A 10,662-nucleotide genomic window follows, 5' to 3' on the forward strand; every position below is an offset into this window, starting at 1 on the left:
CCCCTGTGGCAGCAGACTAGGTGCTTTCCACAGATGGCAATAAGGGCATGGTGGCCTCCAGATGTTGAAACCTTGGCTCAGATTTCCAGAGACTCTTCAGTCTCCTGAAGTAAGTGCAGAGAGCTCATTCACTCATGGGGGGTGGGGTCTTGTGATTTAATGAGATGTACTGTTTGAGGGCTTGTGGCTAGTTATGTCTCCTCCTTAATTTTCTTTTTTTTTTTTTTTCTTTTAATTTCTAGCCAGATAAAACAGTGCAAAGGAAAAGAATTGTGGAGGCGGTGAAGCAAATTATTATTTTTTTTTCTTAATTATGATGTGAGCAAAATTACACACTTCACTTTAAATGAAAAGTACTATTTGAGCAACAGATAATGTCCTGGAGCTGTTTTCTAAAAAGGAATTTCTATTTTTTCCTTTAAATGATGTCTCCAGGAATGTGCTCTATTTCTGTCTGGCTTTTCTGAGGGTATATACAAGTATTGCTCCCTGCAGAGAGTGAAGAGAACTATAAGTCTTTTCAGGTTATTTTCCATGATTCTCTCTCTTCTCTGCATCACTTCTGAAGTTCTTCCACTTCTGCTCTGCTGGTGATGCTGCTCTCATTCCTCACTTACTACATCTCCATGGAAGTACCTCCACTCTTTTACCCCTCTCCCTGTGAAAGGGTGTTGTTGCTTTCCCACCTGTGTGGGAGCCCTTCTCTGAGTTTCCACCATGTGCAGGACCTGCTGTGCATGGGGTAACCTCCCTGAATGGGGCCTTCTGTAATAGTCCATCAGACTCTTCTTTAACATTTCTTTGACCTGATTTCAAGGAAAAGTGGCGATGGGTGAGGCCGAGCCTGCTTGTCAGCTCAAGGCTGTGTCCTCCTGCTTCCTCAGGCATGCCCGTGTGCCCCCTTGCTCCCATCTCGGTGCAGCGCTCAGCGCTCCTCGGGGGGCTTCCATCCTCGATGCTGGCCCCTCTACTGCATGTTCAGATGAACAGTAATGTTTTTAATGGGCTTCCTGGGCTGAAAACATTTTGGATTCCATGTAGAAGTGTCTCCAACAGCCTCTCATGCTGCAGGGCTGAGCCTACAGAGGCGCTCGCAGCAGAAACACTGATAGAAAGGAACTGGCAAGAGACTCCTGGATCTAATAATAATAATAGGGTTGCAGAACTGAAGCAGAAGAGATAGAAGTCATTAGGATTGAAGAGAGCTATTGAGGTAGAGTAGAAAGGTATTTTAGAGAACTTGATATATTAGCAGGGGAATGCTGGTTATATAAAAAGTATCTACACAAATAGGATTATGATTAAAAGCTGAATTAGTGAACATAGTTAAGAGGATTAAAGAGGAAAAATTAAGCTAAATAGTTGAGATAGTAATAGTGCACTGGCTTTGAGCAGGTTTGGTTTATCAGACTGCAACTTGTGCTCTCTCTGCAGAGAAAGAACACAGAAGAGCTGCTCGAGCCGTGAGCCAAGGAGCACACTGGGGACTGCTGCTGCTGGGCAGCTCCTGGGGACACCTCCCACAGGCAGTTCCTTGGTGAGGCTGTGACTGAAGTACTGGGCAACCTCCTCATGCTAGGAGTGCCTCTTCAGGTGTTGGGGTTTCTTAATACCTTTCTGCTGGAAGCTGCATTTCTGTGAGAGGTATTTGAGCAGACACCAAGGACGGTATTTTCAAAGGTGAGCGTTTGCATTTATTGCCAACCTTTTTCTCCAGATAGGTGTTTGGGAACTAATGGTACTTGAGCGGATAATAATGCTTACTACTCCACCTTGTAGCAAAGAGAGGATTATTGGCACCTTTTGAAGAAAAGTACATTGTAGGAAAATTTGCGGGAAAAACTCCTTGCAATGTAGTCAGTACACGACTTCAGTTACTGAGCAGCTTCCTTTCTTCTTGTCATGACCTTACATCTACTAGAATTGTTCTGCTGGCATTACTTCAGAGCCTTCACAGCATTTAGCTCCCGGTCCTCTAGCAGCACTTCTTAACCATGACTTAGTGCTCTTTTTCATGTGATTTCCCAGCAGAGACCAGTCGGACAAAGGCATTGCCATCACTGCAACCCTTGGATGCTGCAGTGCCCATATGCTGCAGAAATCTTGAGGGAGTGTATAAAAGAAGAAAAAGATGCAATTCCCATCTCTTAAAATGTAATACTGGTAAAAGTTGGGCTCATTTTTTTCCCACCTGTTGGAGTCATAAATCTATGGGCCCAGATGGGATCCATCCCAGGGTGAGGAGGGAGCTGGCAGATGAGTTTGCAAAGCCACTCCCCATCATTTACCAACAGTCCTGGCTCACTGGAAACTGGCCAGTGTGACACTCATTCACAAAAAGGGTGGGAGGGAGGATCCTGGTAATTACAGACCAGTCAGCCTGACCTCAGTACCTGGCAAGATAATGGAACAGTTTATAATGAGTGTCATCACACAGAATTTACAGGATGGCCAGGGCCTCAGGCCCAGCCAGCATGGGTTTAGGAGAGGTAGGTCATGTGTGACCAACCTGATCTCCTTTTATGACCAGGTGACCTGCCTGGTGGATGCAGGAAGGGCTGTGGATGTTGTCTATTTGGACTTCAGCAAAGCCTTTGACACTGTCTCCCACAGCACACTCCTGGATAAGCTGGCAGCCCGTGGTGTGGACAGGAGCACTCTGTGCTGGGTTAGGAAGTGGCTGGATGGCCAGGCACAGAGAGTGGTGGTGAACGGTGCTGCATCCAGCTGGGGCCAGTCAGCAGTGGTGTCCCTCAGGGGTCTGTGCTGGGGCCAGTGCTGTTCAATATTTTTATTGATGACATGGATGAGGGTATTGAGTCTTTCATTAGTAAATCTGCAGATGACACTAAGCTGGGAGTGTGTGTCAATCTGTTGGAAGGTAGGACGGCTCTGCAGAGAGATCTGGAATAGCTGGATGGATGGACAGAGTCTAACAAGTTGAAGTTTAGTAAGTCCAAGTGCTGAGTCCTGCACTTTGGCCACAATAACCCCCTGCAGCGTTATAGGCTGGTGATGGTGTGGCTGGACAGTGCCCAGGAGGAAAGGGACCTGGGGGTGCTGGTGCCAGCAGCTGAACATGAGCCAGCAGTGTGCCCAGGTGGCCAAGAGGGCCAATGGCATCCTGGCCTGGATCAGGAATGGTGTGGCCAGCAGGAGCAGGGAGGTCATTCCTCCCCTGTACTTGACTCTGGTGAGGCCACACCTTGAGTGCTGTGTCCAGTTCTGGGCCCCTCAGTCCAGGAAGGATGTTGAGATGCTTGAGCGTGTCCAGAGGAGGGCAACGAGACTGGTGAGGGGCTTGGAGCACAAACCCTGTGAGGAACGGCTGAGGGAACTGGGGTTGTTTGGCCTGTAAAAAAGGAGACTCAGAGGTGACCTTATCACTCTCTACAACTCCCTGAAGGGTGGTTGTGGACAGCTGGGGGTTGGTCTCTTTCTCCAGGCAGCAACTGACAGAACGAGAGGACACAGTCTCAAGCTGCATCAAGGGAAATATAGGGTGGATATTAGGAAAAAAGTTTTTTACAGAAAGAGTGATAAAGTACTGGAACAGTCTGCCCAGGGAGGTGGTAGAGTCACCATCATGGACGTCTTTAAAAAAAAGACTGGATGTGGCACTTGATGCCATGATCTAGTTGAGGTGTTAGGGCATGGTTTGGACTTGATGATCTTGAAGGTCTCTTCCAACCCAGATATTCTGTGATTCTGTGACTCAGGGCCTGAGGTGTTGTAAGGAGGGCTTTAGGAGTAGCCACCAGCATCTACACACCACATGCCTTTACCTATGTGATTGTTTGATCTTGGAGATATTTAAGATTATTTGCATATAAAAAATGAGTGGGGGAAAGGGTTTTCCATGCCAAAGTAACCTTTACCCTGAAATAAAAACTACAATGTTTTGAATTGTCCAGAATTCCTAAGAAAAACAATGGTTCCAGCAAGCAGTGCTTTGAAACCCACTTGCAGTAGGTTTTTCCAAGACCTGGTGGCTCTGTCATGATTTTTGGGCTTCATTTTTAATGCTATAAGCAGCTGGCAGTTGTGAGCAACAGCTGTCCACAAATTCAGCCCTAAATTTCAGTTTCTTATAGTCCGTCTTATATTTTCTGTCTTAGGGAATTGTTATTCTTGCACATAACTACCTGTGGTTCTTATTAATATAATTTACTACAGCTTGGTTATCCCCACAGGCCTTGTAATCACTGAAGGCTGGTTCTTTGCTGATATTCTGTGGCTTGTCCTATGAATATGAGGCACTGAGTTTAAGATGTATATGGATTTGTGTGTAAAGGCAGTTAAAGATGGAAAAGGCTGTTTCGAGGCCACCTGCAATATCTCAAAGGTAAAGTTCTTTATTTCTGAGTGAAAATAAAGCTCTGTGAATACTTTATCCATCATACCAGAACTGTGTAGGAACATTTCTTCTCACACCAGAAAAGCATATAAAGGTATTTTTCTTTTTCTGCTGGAGTTCATTTCCTATTCTGATGAGCTGGTCCCACCTGCCTCTCAGAGATCTTCCTTGTGAAAGAGATCCTTAATTACAGCTAATGTTTTCATGTGAATGTTTTAACTTTGGAAAAACACTGCTCTTCAGTAAAAATGCTAAATTTAAAAGTACTCTGGCCAGCTCATCATATGCAGATCTTTTCATCAGCATTACAGAAAAGTATTTTTCACAGAGCTACTTACATTCTTAAGCTGTCACTACGCCAGCAGTGAGTATTCTCCTCCTGCTGGCTGGCACTGCAGCCCAGGTCCATCGGGGTGTAAGTCATGAAACCTGTGCTAGCTTCAGCCATGAGCTGCAAGAAGGCATTTGTCCCCTGAGTCAGCCTGCCCTGGAGGAGAGTCTGTCCCAGTGGTTTGGAGTTCTTATTGCTGTTCGCTGTCCTGCATTCCTCCTCTGCCCTATTATTTCTTCCTGCTCCTGTGCCTTGTCTCCAGCAGCAGGTAATAGAGAGCAGGATTTTTTTACTCCTTCAGCAAGCATGATTGAGACTTCAATTTCTTGCTCTGCTTGCTGATCCCATGGAGCTAAGCTCATATCCCTCATAATTCAAGGTGACATGACAAGGCTCACTGGGGACTATCCCTGTACACTACATGAATGAACAGTCCTATAAATGGTCAAATAGTTTTCCAGTAGTTTGACTTTGTTATGTTGTCCAGATCTCAGAAAACTAAGATTACTCTGTTTTGGCCTATAGCATGTTGATTTTGAAGACCTTTTTTGTCTTCTGTTCTTTTTTATAATTGTTATGTATTTGTAGTAGATAATTTTTCTCACTCCACTGTGGGAGACACTGTTATTCCTATTTACGCATGGGGACACTGAGTTGTAAAGAAGTTATAGGTGTGGGCTGTGTGGCACTGAGTGCTGCCAAAGCTGTGAGATCCGGAGCACCCAGCAATCTCCTAGGCAGAGCCAATAATAACACTTCAGAGAATGCAGAGTATTTTTCTACGACTGCAGAGTGAGACTGCTGCAGCAGTGAACTACTGGACTAAGGATTCACATGGGACAAAGACTGCCAGGGCTACTGGCTCCTTTTCCTTCTAATTATACCACACACTGAATAAGTCTGTTTGAAGATCTTTTCCCTTCCTCTCCCTTCCTCTCCCTTCCTCACTCCAGATCTACTCTTCCCCCGACTTTTTTTTTTTTTTTCTTTTTTTTTTTTTTTTTTTCCCTTAAGTATTTTCTCTCTAAGTACTCTGGTGCTTCCTCCACCAGCCTCACACGCTAGCCAAGTCTATCTTTAAAAAAAGAGGATTTTGGCAAGATTAAGCATACAGACAATATTGGCGTTCTGTTCCCTCCAGATTCCTGAAAAAGACTATCTCCTTGTTTTTTTCATGTACTTCTAGCTTCCTGCATGGAGTGTCTGACCTACAGAGACATTTTGGAAAAGAGAATTAACATTTTTGTGCAGCTGCTGACCAGCCAGTTAGTCAGAACTAAAGCTGGAATGCTGTGAGGGGAGCTGCAGCCACCAGTGGTGCTTTCTGCAGATGGACAAGCCAGCCTGGATAAAGGGGAGCAAAAATATTCCTTCTAAGACATTCCTTCTAACACGGGGCCAAAATAAAAAGGAAACTCAAAAATAAATAAAAAATTCAATAAGGCTTTTTCGCATTTATATGAATTAAGTTTTTTTTCCCTTCATTTTATTCTTATCTTCTGAGCTTTGACTGGGACAGAACATGGAAATGATCACAATAGACTATACCTGACCAGGAGAACAAGTCCAAGAAGTTTGTGCAGACAAGAAGTGTCCAGGTTTCAGGAAGCCTTGATTTACAGGACCACCAGAACTTTTGCTCTGCCCTAATGGGAATTCTCATGCAAGCAGGATATCCAGCTGCTGAGTACAAAACTCCTCTGCACTTGTTAATCTTCTTTTTTGTTATTGAACCTCTCTCTGCATCAGACACTTGATATTTGGCTATTTTTTCCACTTGACTTTGTGATGTTGCTGTCTCTCTTGCAGTAGCTCACTTGCCTTGTGATCCTTTCCCATAAGCCACCACAGACAACTATTAGTCTGGGGTCATCCGATTCCTATAATCAACTTCCTGCACGTATAAGTGAAATTTAAAGGCTGGTGGTATGTGAAAGGTTCTGAACGGGGCAAGGACATTTAGAAAGGCTCAGATTATATTGAGTCCCATCAGTCCCCCTGTTGTTTGTTCTGTGGTTGAAATTTGTACCCAAAGAGAAAGCTTTTGTCATCTTCTGCACCGGTTTCCTGTAGTGACCTATATGTGCTCTCCATTGTCTTGAGCCTGTTGAATTTTGCCTTCACTTTCCTCCTGTCTAATCATACTCATCCCTCTTAGCAGAAGCCTCTCTCCTCCCACTGTCAGAAGATTCCTTCTGCCTCTCTTGGTCTTCAGTATATCTGTCCCCTTGCTCACTGGAGCAGCAGTCACAACAGTCTTGGCTCCCACTGGCTCCCACTCCCTGGCATCCTCCTGGGATGCTGGTGCCCCTCTCTGTACCCCTGCCTGCAGTGAGTATCTTCAGTTGCTCCGTGCAGTGTGGCACAGCTCACCCCTGCTGCCTTTCCCAGGAGCCCTTTGACCATGCTTTACAATGGTTCTAGCCAGGAAAATAATGTTCTGCAAATGGTTTCGGCAAACAAACAAATAAAACATTTGCTAATATTTTTTTTTTTTTTCCTTCAGAAAAGCTGAGAAAAATGTAAACCCAGGAGACATTCTTGGGTGAATCTTTTTTTGTTTTGGTTTGGTTTGTTTTTTTTTTTTTTTAGAATTGGTGGAGTGTCAGATCAGCCTCTCCATTTTCAATGGACAAAACATGCACAGCAAGACTGTAGCTGTAAAGGTCATAAGGGGTCAGAGAAACATGCTGCTCTTCTCATCATCCCTCTAAATTCTTCAGAAATCTCTCTATCGGATTTTACTGCTATTTTTTGTGGCAAATTGAGGTCACTCTGCTGGGTGTTGAATAACATGTACGGGCATGATTGCGAGCTGATGCCGCCTGCCAACCTTTGTGCCCAGTGGTGATACAAGACCTGCTGCTGGTGCAACCTCCCACATGTGCAAGTTCCTTCTCAGGCTGGTTAACAATCACCCACTTCTTCCAGAAGTGAAGGAGTGTGACCTCAACCTCCACACCCAGCTGCTGCATTGTCACTGTAACAATAGTGCCACTGCAACCAGAATGAGGTGATGTTTTCCAGGGATTCATTCAGCAAGAAAGTCTCTGAAGTGTGTGAGATCTGAAGAGAGTAGGAAATGATAATTCAGTGTAAAGGCACTCTCTTTCTTTTTGGGAAAGTGGGAGAGGAGAATAATACGATCTAATTATCTATTATGTTTCATTCCAACACAGCTTGCCCCTCCAATAAAAAGATGAACTAGAACAAGTAGTTTGGCCAAGAGAGAGATTTAGCAACTGTTGAACTATTTCCTACTGGACGACAGGCTTTTGGGAGGACTGGAGGGAGTGGAAGGGAATTGGGAATACCTGTTTACCTAGTCTTAGTTCTGCTAACATCGATTAGCTTTCTTCTCCTTGTGCCACCACTGCACAGACCTGTAATTGCTGACATCTTTAAATGTGGAGGCATGACTGCTTGAGCCAGGGGTTACTCAGATATCTGGGTGTTTAATTGCATGCACAGCTGCAGAGTTAAATATTCAGGCAAACAATTCCCGTAGCATTTGCCTTCTTTCAAAGTGTGACCCAGTGAACTCCTGTAGTCTACCTGAACTGCAGTGACAGCTCTGCCAGTCGGGCACTGTGTCTGCTTCAAAGGCCAAGCTGTCTTGTCTTGCACACCCAATCTGCAATTCAAGCAGCCCCTTCTTCACATTCCCCAGTCTGCACCTGAGACATTCCCCCACAGCCTTGTAGTCTTGCTCTGTCCTCATCATGTTGCCTGCTTGAGAGGCTGAGACCTGGCATGGGCAGAGGGTGTCTGGGCAGGCTCTGTGCTCTCCCCATCTCATGACACCATCCTGGGGAGGGTGCGACCCCGTCCGTCACTTATTACGTGTGGGCTGGAAAAAGGAAAAAACACCTGCCTGGCTTGTTGTTCACTTAGCAAGAACCTGGGTCTTGTGATTAAGGAAACGTCTGGGGGCTGAGGGCTCCAGTCCTCAGGTCTGTCTCTGACACAAATGTCCAAATGGCCTTGGGCAAGTCACCTCACCACCTCAGGAGTCTGAGCCTGTGCTGTTTTCCTCCATCCTGTTACCTGCCTCATCTCTTTGCATCAATGTGCCTGTGTACTCCTGAGGACCGCTAAAATGTCTGAGCAATTAAAACTGGCAACCTTTCTGGCATTAGGATTGCGATGGATCCACCTACCATATTTTCCCCTTTCACTGGAAAAGAAATCAAGTGTACCACAAAAGAAAACAAAAACCAACAATGAAAATCTCTGCTTGAGTTTGCCAGTTGGTGGAGCAAAGAATTATCCTGGTTTCCACTGTATGTGTTGCCTCATGCAGCATATTGCTGACCCCACACTTCTGCAACAGCAAAACAAAGAAAAACCACTTCTGAGATTAGCTTTTGTCATTAAAGCCTTCGTAGTTTCTGGATTTGTAGTTCCAAGATGGAAATGCCTTCCACCTCCCCACCACTCTACCTCTGCCCAGACCATCATAATCTATAAGGAAGCTTGAAGAGGGTAGTTGTCTTGGGTTACAACGTAAGATGAAACCAAGAATATGTATTTTACCACCACCTTCATAAGCTATTAAAAACAGGTGGGATAGTGTTCTTTATCTCTTCCCTGGCTCATCCCTGATAACTCCCTCCGGGGTCTATCTTCTGCTAATGGGCCATTGAATCTCGCTGCATGACTCATAAAATTACATCAACCCATTGTGAAATGTTCTGCCCAGGGAGAGGAACAAAGCATCCCTGCCTGGATAAATTATGGGGTTTGGAATACCACAAGCAGCCTTACCTACTGGATTCCCAGAGGACAAGAGCTACATAACCACCACTGGACCTTCAGAGGAAGACAGACCCTTCTACAGGATCCCCACTTCAACACAACCACATCTATCACTTCAACAGGATTGCAGCCACCATTTAATTGGACTGCTACTAACACTCTGACCAACAGGGTGTCAGGCTGTATCCCGATTGTCAGCTTAAGCCAGTGTTTCTGTATTACTGCCTTTATTTTAATTTTCCTATTAAATTGTAGTTCTGACTTGGCATATCCCGCTGGTTTTCTTTCAAACCAGTATAGTAGTATAGTAGTAGTATTTTCTGGTTTTTTTTTTTTTTTTTTTTTTTTTTTTTTTTTTTTTTTTTTCCCTCTGCTGCATTTCTTTAGAGGTGAAGAAAAAGAGATCTACTCATTTATTAGTGTTACATCTGCTTTCATCCCACTTTCTTCACATATCCTCTCATTCCTTTTAAAGACAGCTTCAATGCAGGTATGAAATGCATTGTGGGGAGTCCATACATTACTTTGCCTGAAGTTAATCAAGATCTTTGCTGTTTCACAGTCATTTTGCCTGAGCTACTTATTTAGTTTTTCTTAGGTACAAGCCTGGTTGTTTGCTGGGAGATCCAGGACTCAATTGAGCTGTCAGTCCTCACTTTCCTTCTCAGGGCAGCTGCTTCAGTGCAGTCACCATCAACTTAATGCCCGTGTGCAAACCAAACCAGGTTTGTGCTGAATGAAAATTGCAGCCATTATGATGCTCCTTTTCCATTCCTCCACCTGATCCCCCAAGGAGAGCTTCAGCTATCAATTATCTGAGAAATTGGAGCCATCTGTGGGGCACAGGGAACTTTATCTTTGCATGCTGCGCATAGCAATGATATGGACTGGGAGTCCCATAGGAAAAACCACTATTATTATTTAAAGAGCTATTGGCTGTCATTGCTCTGCCCTCCACAGAGGTCTCTGCAGCTTTCTGTTTGCCTGGCTGTTTGGCTTTACACTGATTTATTGTACTTACATAAATAGGATGAATAATGTGTTTTCAAAATGGTAATTCGGCACCCAACTGTAACACCCCTCTTTGTTCTGTGTCATCTCTTGGGTGTTATTTTCTTTCCCATATCTATCTTGGATTTCCTTGTTTCTTTTGGGTGTCAAAAAAGCCCTCCCCTCTCACTGTCAGGGTCTGGAAGACCATCTAGAAACACCATAT

General features: G+C 44.6%; 1 long non-coding RNA gene across 1 annotated transcript; it reads left to right on the forward strand.

Moving 5' to 3' along the window:
* Positions 1-1,485: 1,485 nt before the first annotated feature.
* Positions 1,486-6,021, forward strand: LOC120750794 (uncharacterized). The gene is made up of 3 exons (XR_005700151.1): positions 1,486-1,680; positions 4,194-4,345; positions 5,875-6,021. It is a non-coding gene; the product is annotated as an uncharacterized LOC120750794 (long non-coding RNA).
* The last annotated feature ends 4,641 nt before the right edge of the window (positions 6,022-10,662 follow it).

This window comes from Hirundo rustica, chromosome 3 (genome assembly GCF_015227805.2).
Source record: "Hirundo rustica isolate bHirRus1 chromosome 3, bHirRus1.pri.v3, whole genome shotgun sequence".
Lineage (NCBI taxonomy): Eukaryota > Metazoa > Chordata > Aves > Passeriformes > Hirundinidae > Hirundo > Hirundo rustica.